This window comes from Phoxinus phoxinus, assembly GCF_949152265.1.
Source record: "Phoxinus phoxinus genome assembly, chromosome: 1".
NCBI lineage: Eukaryota > Metazoa > Chordata > Actinopteri > Cypriniformes > Leuciscidae > Phoxinus > Phoxinus phoxinus.
The window spans coordinates 26538060-26558202 of record NC_136876.1 but is presented as its reverse complement, the minus strand read 5'-3'; positions in this window follow the sequence as shown (position 1 = coordinate 26558202).

Here is a 20143-nt window from a genome sequence, read left to right as displayed (position 1 = left end):
CAAAATGTGTGTTTGGTAGTTGGTTGGGGGTCCCCCTGTGCAAACTTATGCACCTGCAGGAATCAGGCCAACGCCTCAAGCCACATACGGCTTGACATTTCAACATGTTTTTGCATGTTTTGAGCAACATTATTATGTTGTTATGCACAATATGTTATCATATTTAACTGCATTTATAGCAACTTACTTACAATTGTAACATGGAAACCGCAATGTAAAATGTGACCCCTCATTTCCAAGAACTCTCTTAAATGACTGTTTTATATCCAGGTGGATCTGAGCTGTGGTAACTCTGGTTTAACTCCTTTTCTAATTCTCCTTTCTGACAAATATCCTTCCTTGTCTGTCAATAATTAAGTTAAGCTTCCTGACAGAACACAGAACATGACCTCAGACAGGTCAGAATGCAGAAGTGAATGGGATTCCGCTGCTGTATCCTGACCAACTGTTATATAACTACTGTCTATAACTATGGAATTGTTGGTCACTCAAGCAGGCCTATCCCAGTCATGCTCGGCTTGATGTGAAGGAACATGGAATACGTAAAATACTAAAGACATGTACAGTAGCCTATACACTCCTTTAAAATGGAGTTTGTAGGTTTGAGTGTGCAGTGTATCACCTCTATCAGCACATGTGCTTCTTGATTCTAAGATTGCTCTTTGATAAAACTATCAGAAACAGTTTTTTTTATTTTTTGCACTAAATGAGAAAAAGACGGTTGGGAACTGTTATCATGCTCTTTTTTGTTTTTTGTTTCGGTAAATAATTGAGTCATAGATTTGCCATTTATAACCAGGATGGTTTGGCTGTAAAATGCATGTTTGAGCTGTTTCAATACAAGCTAATAAGGTCCTAACTGAACTATGGCCTAATCCTGGCTTAATCTAAGCCTGGTCTGCATGTGAAACTGAGTGTATTTTTTAAAAATAATTAAACACTGTGTTGTCAAAGTTGAGATTGTTGCTTTATATGGTCAGATCATTATATTAAAGGGATAGTTCACCCAAAAATTCAAATTAGCCCATGATTTACTCACCCTCCTTTCATCCTAGGTGTGTATGACATTCTTCTTTCAGACGAATACAATCGGAGTTATACCGGTATTAAAAAATGTCCTGGCTCTTCCTCATAATGGCATGGTAGTTTATGTTTTGAAGCCCATCAAAGTGCATTCATCCATGATAAAAGTAATCAACACGGCTCTGGGGGTTAATTAAGGCCTTCTGAAGTGAATCGAAGTGTTCATGTAAGAAAAATATCAATATTTAAAACTTTATCGACTAAAATAACTAGCTTCTGGCAGACAGCTGTACGCATCGATTTATCGGTGGAAGAGTAATCCTTGACCCGACCCACAACGTAATGACGAACGTAGAAGCGCAGAGGATAGAGCAAAAACAAAACACCAGTCACGAATTAGAAGTCTACAATGACAATTTTTAAAGAGAAATGTTGGAGGAGCTTGAGTTTGTGGCCCAGCCCTGTTAGTTTGAACCGCGAGAGGCGTCAAAGCTTACGCGACTCCTACATCCTACGTCATACATGTGTCACTGGTTTGTGGCGTAAATCGACTTGCGTAGTATGCGTACGGGCGTCTGCCGGAAGCTAGTTATTTTAGTCGATAAAGTTTTAAATATGGATATTTTTGTTACACGAACACATCGCTTCACTTCAGAAAACCTTTATTAGAAACGCGTGGAGCACATTTATCATGGATGGATGTTTTTTTATGGCCATTCACTGCCATTATAAAGCTTGGAAGAGCCAGGAAATGTTTTAATATAACTCCTATTGTGTTCGTCTGAAAGAGGAATGTCATATACACCTATAGGATGACTTGATGGTGAGTAAATTGTGGGGTAAATTTCATTTTTGGGTGAACTATCCCTTTAACTTTCCACCAAAATCAAGCTTATATGACGTTTTTGACCAGTGAATGTTGGACATACGTGTTTGGTCTGCCATTAAAACAGACTCACTTAGTAAGTGCATCGCATTGTTTAAAAAAAATAAATCAACTTACAGGTTATAAATGATGAAATGGAGATACAAGGTTTCTGCCTGGTATTGTACTCTGGTATTTGTGTTTTACCATTAGAGTGAAATAATAATAAAAATACAAAAATTGTGAACGTGCGAGCATATGCATGTGCCTACATAATTCCGGTTTTGAGTGTGTGAGAAGTAGTTTTGATACCTGATTGAGATGTTATCTATTCACAGCTCTGCCGAATCTATCTGCCTGCATCTGCTTCCTTTCTTCGGTGGGAGACACCAGTTCACATCTGAAAGAGAGAGAGCAAACATTCATACAAATCTGTATCAGTAACATTGGTTTAGGGGTAACATTTTATGCAAGGGACTAGAGAAAATTATTTTAAAATTCTGTGCATTTGGCCACATCACAGACATGTCCGTCCACCAAAACACACACACACACACACACACACACACACACACACACACACACACACACACACACACACACACACACACACACACACACACACACACACACACACACACACACACACACACACACACACACACACACACACACACACACACACACACACACACACACACACACACACATGTTGTTTTTCCATGTCTTATGGGGACTTTAGACATAATGTTTTTTTTTATATACTGTAACTGTATTCTATCCCCTAACTCTACCCTTAAACACAACCCATAGAAAACTTTCTGCATGTTCACATTTTCAAAAAACATCACTTATGAATGATTTATAAGCTCTTTTCCACAGAAAACTTATATAATTGGATAATTGAATATGGCAATTATCTTTGTGGGGACGTTTTGTCCCCATGGCGTTTACCAGGACCACACACTAAGTTTAAGTTTTGGCCACAAACAGTATTTCTAGTATTATCAATAGTTGAATGTCTTTTCAGAACTATCAGTTTTTTTAAAAGGCCTGACAAGCAAGTAATACAAAGAAAGCCAGCTCAAACTGTTTACCTTTCATTAGAAAAGGTGATAATATGGATTTGTAGAGGTGTCTAAAACTGTACAGCATGTACCAGACTTCATTTTTATGACTGTCCTTCTAGAATCTCTTTTATAATTTTTAAATCCTAAATTAATCAAAATTATTTAAAACATTTAATGTTTATGTAGTTTATTTGCAGTGCTGTTCAGAGACAAACAACGAACTGTTGAACGAAGAAATGTTATATCTGACATGTTACATATGTACATCCAAATGGTTTCCAAGTGACTGACCTGTCAAGATACACATTGGATTGAATTAATAAGACACGATTTCCTTGTTGTCCACTATGTACATTAAGCGTATACACTTATGTTCAAATGTTTGGGGTCAGTGTATCATGCTGTTCTTTTGAACTCTAACTCATTAAAGAATTCTAAAAATGTAAGCAGCACAACTGTTTTAACATTGATTGATAATTGTTTCTTGAGCACAAAATCAGTATTAGAATGATTTTTGAAGGATCAGCTTTGCTGTCACAGGAATACAATTTTTAAATATAGGCTACGAATACAGAAAATGTATTTTAAACTAATAATATTTCACAATATCATAATATAAAGCCTTGGTGAACACACGAGACTTCTTTCAAAAACATAAACATATCTTAATGACCCCAAACTTATACAAATGTAAATTATTTTGCTCACCATAAACTTACAAAGAACTTAAGCTATTTCCTTGCTGCATATGCAGTAGGCTACAGTGCCTGGTGTGCAATGTTATATGGCAAAGCGAGTGATGCATGCATGTATTTTTCTCTCCTTCGGATCACGTCTCCTTTTGGCATTTTTTGTTCTTGAGTCTCTGTCTAGTGTCATTTCCTGTTTTTTCCTCTCAGCAAGGAAGACCATATTCTCTGGAGTCACACTCCATGAAACTGTGTTAAATCCAGCTGAGGCTTTCCTCTCTTACTGTGATACGATCACTCACATTATCCGTATGTGTGTGTGTTGTTCTGGGATAACTTTATTGCTGACAGTAGTGTTGTGTTTCCATGGCAACTGCTCGGACCCGTTCCCTTTGCCACTGGGGGGATGAGGTGAGTAGCCCGCATGCAGCAGATGGTCAGGAAGAGGAAACTGCTAAAGAAGCCAAAGTACTGGACAGTGACACATAGAACAATTATAATGGATGAAATGGATTTGCTGATGCCATGAATGAACGAGTGACAAGTAACGAGTGATGAGTGACGAGACGAGTGTTTGTCATCTTCAAGGAGAAAGCGTTACTTAAACTAAAAGCTCCAGGTATGTAGGGTAGGCTACTGTAACAATGGTTGATTCTTAACCCTCATGTTCAGTTGTGAACCACCCTAAGGCGGCAGATATTTACATTTTATGTAAATATCACCTACCTACGTATGCTCTCACCTTGGGAACTGGGAAGCTACTTACTTTCTCAGACAACACGTTTTCCCCCCAGAAATATGCCTTATAGCACTTTAGTCTTACTATCAGTTGGTCATGGTGTAAAATGAGAGATCGGCACTGATATGGTGATCAGGTAACCATGGGGAGTCCTTACATCAGATTCATCCATGTAGAATCGAAGTGACGTAACTTACCTTAAAATAAAAAACTCTCCAGGAAACTTCTTGGTTTTCACCACAGATGGCGTCATATAGGCCTACTGACGCTTTTGACATATCGTCTACATCCAACGCACATGGCACCCTTTAGCGTCAATATGAGACGCAGATAGATATGGGCCAGAAGGCGCCTCCTAGCGGTCTAACCCTAAACCTACCCCAGACCTAAACCCAACCATAACCGAACAAAGCTCTGTGCGTGTCATATTGACGCTAAAGGGTGCCATGTGCGTTGGATGTAGACGAAATGTCAAAAGTGTCAATATATGACGCCCTAGGATGAGAATGCGTTGCTGTCTTTTGAGTAAAATATATAGTTTAAACATTATTCATGGAAGATGGTTGAAGCATGTTGAAATGTTGTTAACGAGTATAGCCTAGTTTAAAGGATTAGTTCACTTTTTAAAAAACTTTTGCTGATCATTTACTCACCCCCGTGCCATCCAAGATGTGTCACAGTGTCTGGTTGGTGTTCCCTGGGTAGCAACTAGAGGTCCTCTTCCCCCACAGGTGTCAGTCACTATTGAACTACAATCCCCATCACCCTTGTCAGACTCATTATTCATCATCACACTCAGCTGTTCCCACTCACCTTGTTAGTGTCTGTCTATTTATACCCTGTCTGTTTTATCACTTGTTCTGGAATCCTTGTTTCATGTCACCCACTTCCAAGAATCTGTCTTGGATTGTCTTAGTGTTTGTTTCTTGTTTTGGACTGATTTTCATGATTATGACCTTTTGCCTGGCTTGGATTTCCGATTACGAATTACCCAATAAACTGCACTTGGATTTCACCTTCTCGTGTGCGTGTCGTGACAAGATGTCCATGTCTTTCTTTCTTCAGTCGAAAAGAAATTAAGGTTTTTGATGAAAACATTTCTCCATATAATGGACTTCAATGGGCCCCAAACAGTTCAAGGTCCAAATGACAGTTTCAGTGCAGCTTCAAAGGGCTTTAAACGATACCAGACGATGAATGAGGGTATTATCTAGCGAAACGATCGGTCATTTCAAAAACAAATAAAAAAGTTTACGTTTTATAAGCACAAATGCTAGCTTCTGTGATACGCGTTCATGACGTCATGTAATACGCAATTACGTTGAAAAGGTCACGCTTGACGTAGGCGGAAGTACCGAATCAGTGTTTAAAATTGTGCGGAAGGAGGACCATACACATATTCAAATGTCTTTGTGTCAGTTTATCGTTTAAAATGCCCATTTCGTGTGCGTATCCTGGGTGTTGTAATATTAAAAAGCCTAAAAGAACATTTTCGGCAAGACAGAAACTTTTGACTTTTCATAGATTTACACAATCCTGAGCGATTGAAACTGTGGTTGCTCGCGCTGTACTTGGATATCAACACACCCGGAGATGCTCTAATATGTAAGCGAGTGTGCAGTGATCATTTTTTCGACGATGATTTCAAACCCAGCAAGGAGATCGCCGTTTTCTGAAAGCGTCGGCTGCCTGTGCCCAATATGTTTTTACAGCAAGAGGCATGTAGCCTATGTTTTTTTTACTATATTAGATGCATTGACGTTTTTTTCTCGTCAATGTGTTTAATAACGTGTGAATGTTTATCACTAATATCTTCCTATTACTATAGACGTGTTAAAATATATATTTTTTACTCCTTAGTATCCGTCTCGTGGAAATCTATAGTCCTTTTACATTGACCTTTTCAACGTAATTGCGTATTACATGATGTCACGAACGTGCATCACAGAACAGAGCAAAGCGAGCATTTGTGCTTATAAAACTTAATCCTTTTTATTTATTTATGAAATGACCGATCGTTTCGCTAGATAATACCCTTATTCATCGTCTGGTATCGTTTAAAGCCCTTTGAAGCTGCACTGAAACTGTCATTTGGACCTTGAACTGTTTGGGGCCCATTGAAGTCCATTCTATGGAGAAATGTTTTCATCAAAAACCTTAATTTCTTTTCGACTGAAGAAAGAAAGACATGGACATCTTGGATGACATGGGGGTGAGTAAATTATGAGCAAAAGTTTTTTTTTAAAGTGAAAAGTCACCAAAACAACAACAACCCTGATACATCCTTGCTGAAAGGAAATGCAGTTGGTTAAGTTACGACACCTATTGCCGCATCTCTGTCATAAGAAATAGAGGGTGCAATAGAAGGATGAGCGAGATGGAGAGAAAGCTTAATAGTTATAGGTACGTTGGCAGAATGCCATCTCATATCGCGTGTAATGAGTTTTGTGTCTTTGTGGCGACCTCACCAGCTCGCACAGGCTGGCACAGAGCATGCTCAGGCAGAACTCATCACTTGAGTTGTAATTAAAAGCCACCAGCCACTGGGTCAATGTACAGACTGTGTTTAAGGAAGCTCCCTGGGGCTTTCCTGCTTTATAAGGCTGGCACTGGTTCAGCAAAGTGCACGCACGCACGCACACACACACACACGCGCCGCGCGCACTCACGCACAGAGAGAGAGAGAGAGAGAGAGAGAGAGAGAGAGGGGGGGGGGGGGGAGAGAGAGAGAGAGCAGGAGAAAGAAAAAAATGGCCTGGGTCTTTCTCCCTTTTATCATCACTTGAGGAACCACGAAAGGAATGTGAGATGGAATGCAGGGAACATGTAATGGAATTCAATGCAATTGCTTCTTCATTTTACATATTCTGTTCTGCTGTCCTCCAAGCTAAAATTGAATTTAGTATTCTGATTTAGTATTTTTAAATCATTCTGACCACAAACATTTAAATGGTATATAATAAGATAATAATGCAAAAAATAAAAAAAATGGTATAAAAAAAATAACCAGTTACATTAGTTTTTCCAATTGCTAACACGCACGGCACAATTGTTTCAACTGACACACAGAGAGCAAAACCTCTTCTCAAGTCTCCAAAAGTCTAAACACGTTATCTGCTTTACACACATTTTGCAATTCAAAATGGCACTTTTTAAATGCACTGAACAAGGTTCTCTGCATAAAACAACAATCTGACATAAAGTCACATGTTTGCCATTTCAAAACACTGCCATTCAAAATGAGCTTGGCCAATACATGTGCCACCTGGTAAAACACCTCAATGGTTAATTGTTAACACTTCAATCATGATGTAAGCACCATGAAAAGACTTTATTATTTATTATTTTTCTATATATTTTTTCTGCAATTTTCTTTTTCAGTTTACTGTTTTTTTGGTGAGCATATTTTTGTTCAGTCCAATGTAAATATATATGCGGTGCATATGTTGCACTGACTTGTTTGTTGAATTTTTTTTTTAACAGCATGTGTGTGTATCTGCAAATATTTCTGAGCATGTGAAAAATCTGACAAATTTTCTACAATTTGAACTATTTTCGTATTATGGCAAAGCATACTAAAGATGAGAGTGCTTTTCATTATGCTCAACAGTGTGTAGTTGGTTAGACAAAAATATAGTAATATGAAGTGTGTGCCATTTTGTGCAAAAGTTTGATTTTGATAATGCTATATGTAGTTTTGGTTGCAGTGCTTCATTTTGCAGGATATTGTGGATATTGCTGGATTGTGTTAATTATTTTTTAACTGTAATACTTAACTGAAATTTTGTAAACTGTAAGAAACTAAAAAAAATAAAAATGATGCTTGCTTTCAAAAGATTTTTGTACCTCTTTTGTACTGTGGCAAATATAAATGTTTCCCATACTTTTAGGCAAGTGTAGCTGGGCACATTTCCGACAGACCACGGATGTCATGTGACACTGAGAAGACCTGGCCCATCTCCGGCCTCCTCTCTGACCCCGTGAGGACACGTCTGTATACATGGAGAGGTGAGAGCTCCTGGCGGAATTTTCTGTCTCTCTCTCTCTCTCTCTCTGAAAGAATTGATTAACAGATCGACACCCAGCAAAAAATAGAAACTGACTTTATGTTGTTGGTTTAGACCCAACATTAGCCTACCTCACATTTGTGGTGACACCAAGCTTTGCACTATTTATAAGGTTCTATTTATATTTGTAGAGTGGGATAAAATGCAAGAAATATGTTTCCAGTCCCCACTCATATTAACTTATTTTTTGGGGCTTAATGTGTTAACTCATTGGCATTATAAAGCAGCTTAATTAGGATTAGCATACAGCTCACTATTTCTGCCATATGGTAGTATGCTAGTCCAAATTCAAACATAGACTATTTCAATCTCTATCTTTGTTCGTTGCTGAACTGGTGGAATATGATACTAACAACGGCAAGGTTGTAGAATATGCAGCACTCCACCAAAAAAAACACTCCAAAAAAAAAAGGCTCAATGAGGTTAAATATAGAACCACATTTTAAAGAACCCTTTATCCCAAAAATATTCTATAAATGAAGAAATGTCTTAAATGATTTCATAACATTTTCATGTTGAATGGGTTATTTAAATTATTCTAGTGACAAAACATGGTTGCAAGCCATTTAATTCATAACATTTTACAAAATGACAAAATTCAACAAAATGAATTAAAAACAAATTGATAAAATGGGAAAAGGTATTTAAAAGGTAGCGCCTTTATGGTTTAGAAAGTTTTCTTAAGTTATTTCTATTTTGAAATGTAAATATTGCAAGCCTGTTGGCAGCATGTAATAAAAACTGTAAATCATCAACAGGGGGCAGTGTTTAGCTTTTATCAAAATTTCAACGACAAAAAACCCCCAACATCAACAACAACAAAAACCTGACTTATTTTGACCAGTCTTTGTTTCTATGTGTGTGCACATGTGTATACTTTAAAATCTTGAGGAAAAAAAAGAGAATTGGACAGTAAATGGCAGTATATTTATTTTAAAAACATACGAGAGAGATGCCCACCAGAAAAGAGTGACACAGCTTGAGTTATGAGGGAAGAGACCCTGTTAGTGGTGTTAAATACTGAAAGAGATCATTTCCTTTTATTTTAAAATGGCCACAATCAACTGTAACCAAAACTCCATCCATTTCTATTTCTCTCTTATTGAGCAGATGGCCCATCCGTAGGGGTGCGTGTCCCTCATGCTGACATCTCATCTTGTTCTACATTTATTCATATTTGTTGTTACTCCATCCAGTATCTTTCATTTGAATTCCCTTTAAGGATAACACTGTTTTGTGCTGTGCTTGCATTCTTGGTTCTTGCCTCTCTCTCTGGACGTGGATGGAGATATGGATGCAGTCCAGACAGTGAGTGCTCACCGCTCTGCATTTCTGGTTAAATCACTGGTAATGTGATTCACAATCAATTTGACTTCAGCAGAGCGGAGGCAAGCAGGTGAGCTAAACCAGAGGAGACGTGAAATTACTCACTCCCCTCTCCATGGCAACGCTTCAAACCTGACCTCCTATAATCTACATTGTAATAACCACTGCATAAAAATAAAAACTCTCAAAGCACTATTGCGCTTGAGGATGACTCTCATTTTAGTCCCCTTTATCTGTTAGTGACCTTTAGAAGACAGGCCATGATGTGCTGTGACAAGGCACCATGTTTGATCATGCTTTAGAATGACTTTTCTATGCAATGCTAACATTTCATATGTCACATCTGTTTTAAAAGACTGTCTGATATAACCCACACTTTCAGAAACCAGCACTGAACTACATCTTTCTTGAATCCTTCTTTTGGGTCTTCACCACAATTCAAAGAGTATCACATCTAGAAAATGACGGTTAACCACATCAAAAAGAACAACAACAACATAATAAATAACAAAACTCCAATAAATAGATACATTTCTTCAACATTAAATAAATGTTTACGGACGGACGGATGGATGGATGGATGGATGAATGGATGGATGGATACGCAATAAACAAACATGTTGCCAGGTCAGGTGAGAAACATAGTTACTTACTCAGTACATAATATTGATCATTTTCACAGAGGTTCTGGGTCAATTTCAGGGTTTTAACCATATAATTTCCTATGTGGAAAAGAATAACAAGAAAGGAAAAGGTGGCTTATTTTTTCATTTAGTTTAACTAACTGAAAGTGAAAATTGGACTTGATTTCTCCTTTCTCTTAGTGTACAAATATACTGGTTAAATCATGCACATACAAGACAGAATCAGCATCTTTCAAGCCACTACATCTCTCACCATTGGGGCTGAATAGTTTGCCTATGAGGTAGAATCTCATATTACAAGCACATAGCACAGTCACACAATCACCGAACCCTTTAAGATAAAAACAAACAAACAAAAAATATATTGTTATTCCTTACCAAATCAGCAACAAAATGGTCAAAATGTATGCAGAACTTCTGGGGCTGTTGTTTTACTTTATCTTCATTACCATGGCTGACAGACAATGAGTAAAGGCGACAATTTCACGTCCAAAAAAACAAAACAAAAAAAAAGAAAAGAAAGTGGTACCACTCATTCAGGACCATACTTGGTATAATCAGATTTGAGGACTGACTTCACAGTGATTCACAGTGAGTCATGTCATGTAAAGAAATATCTGTATATTTTTAAGGTTTATGTTTATTTGTTTTCACTTTTGGGTAATGCATATCCATGGCTGGTCAAAAGTGCAATGCTGTCCAATTTCAGAGCTTAAGAGTTTCTCAGTAATATGTCGTCAACTTGCCTCCAGCTCGGGGCAAACAGACGGTTTATCATCTGACTCATTGCACACGCACAACACATGTATTACTGAACATGCTAATTATTTTGATCATCATAATGATGATTGCAGGCTGCTCGCCACTTGCAACACACACACACACACGCACGCACGCACACACACACACACACACACACACACACACACACACACACACACACACACACACACACACACACACACACACACACACACACACACACACACACACACAAATCCAAGTCAGTTGTAGGAGAGGATAAAAAGCAGAGAAGCACCGGCGAAGAACGGCAAATATTAATATGGGGAAATATTAGCAGCAGGAAATAGGAGGAGAGGCGCAAATGATAATGTAGAATATGACTGGGGGATTCATGGTATTTTTGCACAAGCTTTCTGCATGGAGCGACAGATTTTTACTGCACCCACACAGTGCTATGACTGATGACTTTTACAGTAACACAGTCTGCTGTGTCACCGCGACTAGCCTCTAACAAGACCCCCTGGGTGGAGAGGATAAGATCTTTCACTCTGTGTCGATGTTTCTGCACTTGTGTGTCTCTTACACCACAAAACACACACACACACACACCTGCTTTACTAACACTAACTTTGATATCTGGATCTCTGTGGAAACAGGTGGAAAGAGCCTCAATAACATATCCTACATGACAATAGATGGATAGCAATAGCCTTACCAGGGCTAAAAGGCACATCTTTAAAGCTTCTCTGTATTCCTCTTTACGCAATTTCATTTTCATGAGTCTTCTTTAGAAGAAAAATACACCACTGGCTCCTGTTGTACAATGAAGCCCAAAGACCAGCATGTGATGTATAACACATTCTGGCATGTTATTGTTTCGTCTAACAATATCCGCAGAGAGGCTGAAAATGACTGTACAGCGAAAAACAGCATGACGCTCTGGAGCACAGAAGCTTAGAGAGAGCTAATGCTTAATGTAATGCAGCATTGTTTCCTGAACTGAAACCGGCAATATTTTTCCTTTTGTGTCCACACACCTGATGAAGCCCTTTCTACAGTTACCAGACTGCGACAAGCTGAGAACAAACCAGTCTTCCTCCACAGACCAGAGAGAGGTTTCTGTTTATTACTGACACATCTTGCCAAATTTTTCATCTTTAGCTTTCTAATTAATTAATGGAATAAAAGAGTATAAGATAACAATAACTGCAACTGCCCTTCCAGCATCCGTCCACCAGTCCAATGAAAATGTTTCTATGCATTTTTCTTTATAAATTTGAACCTCATTGGTTCTTGCAGAAGCTCAAACGTGCTGCGTAACACGAGAATGAGGAACGAGATTTTTTTGGACCAAAGGAGCAGTGGAGGAGGGGAGGAATGGATAACAGCGAGAGAGGTGTAATAGAAAGATGGTGGAGTGTGAGTTAAGGTCGTAGCCTTCCGTTGTGTGGTGGTGTGTATGTGTGCGGATTGTGCTTCAGGCCGCTGTCTCAGGCCTGCAAGGTCACACACAATAGGTTACTGTCAGACACGTGGAAGTAATGTGCAAGGATGTGTGTGTGTGTGTGTGTGTGTGTGTGTGAGAGAGAGAGAGAGAGAGAGAGAGAGAGAAACAAAGCCTGTGCAGCTGTAATAATGTAAATAAGTTGCGCATCAGAGCAGTGGATTTGGCGCAGGAGGTGACAGGGAGGAGGTGAGAGTGGCTCTGAGTCTAATATTCTGCGACTGAATCAACATCTAAAATGATCTAGTTCTGACAGACAGCACAGAGAGAGCAACACAGAGAGAGAGAGAGAGAGAGAGAGAGAGAGAGAGAGAGAGAGAGAGAGAGAGAGAGAAGCAAAAATATAAAGAACTAAGAGCTAAATGCCACATTCAGCTGTTGACAAAGCTCATTTACTCTGCAACAGAATTTGACAATTTTGTAGGCAGTGTTGTTAACAAATGGGAAATATTCTTATAATAAATTATGGTAGAATGCAGTTTAAATGTGTCACCGTCCCTCTAACTGCTTGGTATATGACTGCCTCATTGACTCATGCTGATCTTTGACACCGTCGTTAATCGTTATAGGGTTAAAGGTCAGCCGGCACAGGTAAATTCTTATTTTTTTAAGTTGCATTTAGCTAAATGTTTTGGGTAGATTTTGAATGTTTTCTTTGTAGAAAACATGAAAGTTTACTTTTTATTTTTGGAAAATATGTATTTGTTTTATTTATTTTAATAGACAAAGACTGTAGACACCAAATGTGGCCTTTATTGTTAATCTTTGTTTGATTATGGAAAAAATACCATATACATAAAAAAATGGGCTAAAGGAAAACTCAACTTTTTGTTATTTCATATAGATATGAAAAATTATATTGAGTTACTACTTGGGTTGAAAAATTGTAAAGTAAAACGCACTAGGTCTCTATGTGAAGCTTTTATACTATTTATATGATGATCTCATACCTGTTCTTTTTTCTGTTTATATTATTTTCTTTCTTTTTATATCTATGTATTACACATATATTACACTGTATATTTTCTTTTCCTATTTTTGTTGTAGTCTATAACTGTTCAATATTTGTATACTGTACATTGGACTTGTCATGTTTATTATTTGTAATGTGCATTTAATAAAAAAAAGAAAAAGAAAAAAAAAGGTAGACTCTTAATACATCACATCATATCACTTGCTGTCACAAAGGAAGCTCCACAATGTAAAGAGCATAGATAGTACGCGATACAGATATTGATAGGCAATCCCTGCTCAAAGACAACACTGCACATAACAGCTTGTCTAGCTTGTCTGTTTCCTCAACTCAAATTCAAAAATTTATATTAAACCTTGAACTAGTTCAAAAAGAAAAGATTAATCTGAGGGTGCTTTCATACTTGGTTCAAATGCCTGGTTCGAACCGAGTTCAACTGCTCCCTCCTTCCCCTGCCCCCGCTGGATTGTGTTCACATTATAGCCTATTATTTGGGTCTAAAGTGTGGTACACTTGTGTCATCAGCAGCTGTTTACCCGCTTCATTGTAATGATAGCACAGAAGAAGGCGTCAAAATGCATAGCATTGCTCACCTCACCTTTATATTTTGGTTTTTGAACCTTTGGTTTTGTTTTCAAAGCATCAGCATAAAACGGCATCTATCTGCCGTGAATGTACTGCAAATGTTCTAAAGAACACAGGTGCCCAGCAGAAATGGGATATACATTCTCTGATTGCAGTGCAACAGTCACGTTTGTCAGGAAAGTGAGTGAGAACACACACAAACACATCTTTGAAGAAGCCATCTTTGAAAAACAGTCTCTACCAGTCGATCTACGAGCGCCAATCCAAGTGCGCTGAACTGTGTAGAATCTCATATCGTCCGTTGTTTCCGGAAGGAAGCACTGAGCGCATAAGAGAAGCACTGAACGCAACAGAGAAAATAAATAAATAATAATAATTTAAAAAAGAGAGACTTAGTTCTTACACAAGATCTAAGACGGCGTTTCTAGATCGACTGGTAGAGACTGTTTTTCAAAGATGGCTTCTGCCTGTATACGCGAAGTTGACTATGTATAAAATATCTTCTTATTTAAGGGGCACCTATTATGGAATTTTGAAATGTACCTTTCATGTAGTGTGTAACATAGATCTAAGTGAACAAAAACATCCTGCAAAGTTTGAAATATGAAAGTGCACCGTATATAAAGTTATTGTCTTTCAAAAGTAAGAGTCGACTCGGAGTCATTTTTATGAATCGTTAGAAGACCGAAGCTTTTTCTCTGACTAGATGACGTCAACTTGTCAAGTTATTTGAATACGATACGCCCACTTATTGCGCTCCAAGGTCAGGGAAAACATCAGGGCGACGAGACGCTGTGTTCTGCAGTGCGACTCAAAAGCCAACTTTTTTCATCTGCCCAAGGAGGAGCATTTGAAGACTAAGTGGCTACAATTCATATATACAACTATACCACAGAAGTATAGTCCGAGCCTTGTGCTTTGCTCGCGCCATTTTGAAGACGATTGCTTTTTAAATGCACTCAAACTGGGATTCGCGAGCCGGCTGATATTGAAGGAAGGTTCAGTTCCAAGTGTATTTGCATCAGCTTCCTCCTCCGTATCACAACCTGTAAGTGTTATTAATAATTGTTGCTTTTATGTTTTATGTAGCATGCTTAATAATTATTTTGTTTGTTGTGTAAGCACCGTTCAGCTTCTAGGTCTTCAATGGCAATTGTATTGAGATATGTGAAGTGTTTGTTGTTGTTTTCGGAGTTGTCTTAAAGAATAGAGTAATACCTCGTAGTAACGTAACTACATTTTTTTTTTTTTTTTTTGTAAAAACGTTATGTTTATGCATCGGGCTAACGCAACCAAAGACTGATTGTGCTTTTACAATATGAACTCTGGGCTATATGCTCGCTAACATAACATTACATTCTTTATCTTATTTTTAGTTTTTTACTACAAACTACAAAGCAGTGGACTATAATAATTATTATAACACAATTTAATTGATAAAAGCATAATTGTACTCCGTGTTAAACAATAAGTATTATCTATGTAAACACTGCTGGGTCATCTGACCAATCAACGCAGATTAGCGTCGCGCAAAGGAGGGGTTTGAAAAGTGAGTCGTTGAACGATTCATTTGGGAGTCGATGAGCAAATCAGGTAAAAATAAATGCATATTATACGACAACAAAAGTGTTTTTTGTCATTGCATGCATGTAAAACTGTTGTTGGGGACTCCCTAAACAACATTAGGAACATTTTAAATGTCATAATAGGTGCCCTTTAAACTGTCTGGACACTGACAAAGTTCTCAATGCTTCGGTTTGAAGGTAGGGACCCTCATTATGCTGCCGTGTTAGTGTGGGGCTATTTTGAGCCTTGTTAGTGGTATTAACAAGCAATTTTTATTTGTCATTAATCTATGCCCTATATACTAGTGTTATACTACTAGTATATAGGCTAAACTGTTTTTAGAGATAAAACTATTTACATTCGATAATCATGAAAACAAATCTCAGATAACGGTTGACTAGGTAACAATGTGTAATTAGACCAAAGGTTCATTTTGCGCCGGAGTTCTCCTTTAAGAAGGTAAAGGTAACTTTATCTTACAATTTTTTGGAGGTATTCACAGAGATTATATCTTTATTTCTGGAATCCTTTTTACAACCAATTATAATAAAGCATAAGTAACATGTAATAGCAAGATTAAAAGTATATGTTCTGTTTGGAAAGACACTTGGGTGTCTATGCTGTAGAAAGGCAATTATTTTCAATCTGTGCTACATGACTAAAGAAAACTGTGCCAGTGTGGGCTTTGCCAGACCCTTTTGTCAAACGATACAAGAAAATGTAAACACCCATAATACATTGAGCCCAATCCAACTGTCTGTGATCGTGGATACAAAAATATGGAAGCATGACCTGTAGTTTCCTTTTGAAGTGGACCTCAACAATGCGTCTAGATCGACGCTATTGGGAACTACATCACTGTGACTGGTGTCTGAAGTATGTGTATACTGTGGCGGAAGGAGCAAACGACAGAGAGGCATTTATTTAACAGAAATAAAACAAAATGTCAAAAAAGGGAAAATAAAGTGTCCAAATAAATAGGTGATCTGGTGTCCTCGTCATGCCGGGGAATCGTAAAGGAGGTACAGTGATCAGTTAGGATGGGTGCAAGTGAGGGGCCACAGGGTCCGTCGTCTGTACACGCTTCTCTCTCTGTCTGGTCCAGGGCGTGAGGGGCAGCGGCTCATGACGGTGAATTCCAGCGAGCTTCACATTGCCTGCCGATCTGCGCAGTGGTCTGCCAGTCGTGCGTCTCTCCCTGGGCGCTTCAACACTGCTGTTTGAGTTTTATCCTCTCTAAAAGAGCCGCACATGGCGCGTCTTTTTAAACACACTGTCTGATGTGTTTGGGTAAACTGTCTGAGTCTGATGTGTTATCCGGATGAGATAGCTGACCAGTCCCAGCCAGAGGTTTCCCCCGTGGAGTGTTCTGTGGCAACACAACTGTGTCCCCACAGCACATCCACTGGCGTGGCAACACCCAGAAGCCGCAGAGGGCCGAGCCAGCCCGTACCAGCCCCGCAGCCTGCCGAACGCCAGGTGATGCGGCTCTCCCATTACGGGCAGCTCAGAGATGGGTTGCATTTTTTTCCAGGAGGCTCACACACAGTTCTCGGACGACAGTGCGTGCAACCCTCGAGTCCCGCCACTCTCGCCCTTCTCTGTCACAGAGTTCTCGGATGACAGTGCGCGCCGCTCACGGGCCTCACCACTCTCGTCCCCCTCTGTCGCCAGACCCCTGGCAGAGCAGGCCCCCGTGGATCGCTGGTCCTTCCCTGGCCACCTCTGTCAGGACGCGGCTAATGACCGTGCCCCCACACCGGGCCGCTATGCCAGCCATGTCTGGCCCGGTCATTCCGCTTCACTGCAGCACCTAGGGGACGTCTGTGGTTTGCATGACCCCGCTGGCACAGTTCTTGGGAGCCTGGCTAGAGCTTCCCAACCTGTCCCGCTGGGTCACCCAAACCATCAGGCTCGGCTATGAGATTCAGTCTCCTCCTCGCTTCAAGTGAGTCCGCTTCACTATGGTCGGTGGCAATGCCCCTGTCATGAGAGCGGAGGTCACCACCCTACTAGCGAAGGGTGCAATCGAGACTGTCTCTCCAGCTGAAATAAAGTCCGGCTTCTACAGCCCATACTTCATTGTTCCCAAGAAATCCGGTGGGTTACGACCAATCCTCGACCTGCGCGTCTTGAACCGGTCCCTTCACAGGCTGCCGTTCAAGATGCTCACAGCCAAACGCATTTTCGAATGTGTGCGGCCACAGGATTGGTTTGCAGCGACCGACCTGAAGGACGCCTACTTTCATGTCTCCGTTCTTCCTCGACACAGACCATTTCTGCGGTTTGTTTTCGAGGGGGTGGGGGGGGTAGGGGGGCATACCAGTACGCGGTTCTCCCAGTCGGGCTAACCCTGTCTCCTCGCGTCTTCAAGAAGGTTGTCGAGGCAGCCCTTGTTCCACTACGGGAACACGGGGTTCGCATCCTGAAATATCTCGACGACTGGCTGATCCTAGCTCACCCTCGAGACCAGGTTTGAGAACACAGAGACCTAGTGCTCCGGCACCTAGCTCGTCTGGGCCTTCGGGTCAACTGGGAGAAGAGAAACTTTGCCCCATGCAGAGCTTTTCTCTGTATGGAAATTGACTCGGTCGCCATGTGCGTGCAGCTTACGAGCGCGCGAGCACGCGCAGTCACTGCTGACTTGCCTAAGACAGTTCGAGGGCAAGAGTGCAGTTCCACTGAAACTATTTTAGAGGCTCCTGGACTATATGGCATCCGCAGCCGCAGCAACGCCGCTCGGATTGCTTCATATCCGAGGTGGGCATGGCAACACGGCACGCTCCGAGTACCAGTTACTCCGGCCTCCCGTCAGACCTTCACCCCATGGACGAACCTCAGCTTCTACGGGCCGGAGTGCCCTTAGAACGAGTTTCCAGGGATATTGTTGTCTCAACAGATGCCCACCGCCTTTGGCATGTCAATTGTCTCGAGTTGCTGGCAGTATGTCTCGCTCTGCACCGCTTCCATGCGCTGCTCAAGAACCAGCGCGTACTAGTCCGATCAGACAATACCGCGACAGTAGCGTACATCAACCGACAAGGTGGTCTACGCTCCCGCCGTATGTCGCAACTCGCCAGCCACCTCCTCTTATGGAGTCGAAAGCATCTGAGGTCGCTTCGAGCCATTTATATCCCGGGAGACCTGAACTGTGCAGCTGACGAGCTCTCACGGCTCCAGCCTCTTCCTGGAGAATGGAGACTCCATCCCCAGTCGGTTCAGCTGATTTGGGATCAGTTCGGGCTCAGTTAGATCTGTTTGCCTCCCACGACTCGTCCCACTGCGCCCAGTTTTACTCCCTGACCGAGGGCACGCTCGGCACGGTCGCACTGGCGCACAGCTGGCCTCCGCAAGTATGCGTTTTCCCCAGTGAGCCTTCTTGCACAGACCCTGTGCCAGATCAGGGAGGACGAAGAGCAGGTCATCTTGGTTGCGCCTCATTGGCCCACCCGGACCTGGTTCTCCGAACTTGTACTCCTAGCGACAGCACCTCCCTGGCCAATTCCTCTGAGGAAGGACCTCCTTTCTCAAGGGCGGGGCACCCTATGGCACCCTATGGTTTGAGTACCCTACCACCAGCGGTGGTGGCTACCATCACTACCGCTAGAGCGTCGTCCACTAGACATGCCTACGCGTTGAAGTGGAACCTCTTCGTCTCCTGGTGCTCTTCTCACCGATTTTTACATCATTATAAGCAGGAACTGCAACACTGAAATAATAATGCATGACCATTCAAAAATATGACTGGGTTTCTAACGATACAAAGCTTAATGCAAATGGATGAAGTGTCCCTTTAATGACAGGTGATAATGTCGTACTACCTTTTCAATAGGAGCCCGAATCTAATCTGGAAAATGCAGATGACCAAGCTGATCGATCAACTTTGCCAGCGCGACCGGACCAGAACCAGATTGGTTATTAATTAAATATGTAAGTGTGTATTAATTCCATACTGCCTTATTTTATTAACTAATAGTGTTAATTAATTTGTTAATTACCACAATGAGCCAAAGCCTTATATTTCAACTTCCAGATAATACAGGTAAACTAATATGCATCAATACATTATTAATTACAGCATTAGTAGTGTGTCAATTACTACAATGTTTTTGGAAACCAGTGTTTAATAAACAGCTTTTATAAACTCTAGTGATGGTCATTAATGATTAATTAATCATTAACTAACAATCATTATGTTGTGACTTTACTTGTTGAGGCACATCATTATTAACTCATCATCTAGTAATTGTAGTAATTGACACACAACTAATGCTGTAATTAATAATGTATTCATGCATATTAGGCTCATTGTGGTAATTAACAAATTAATTAACACTATTAGTTAATC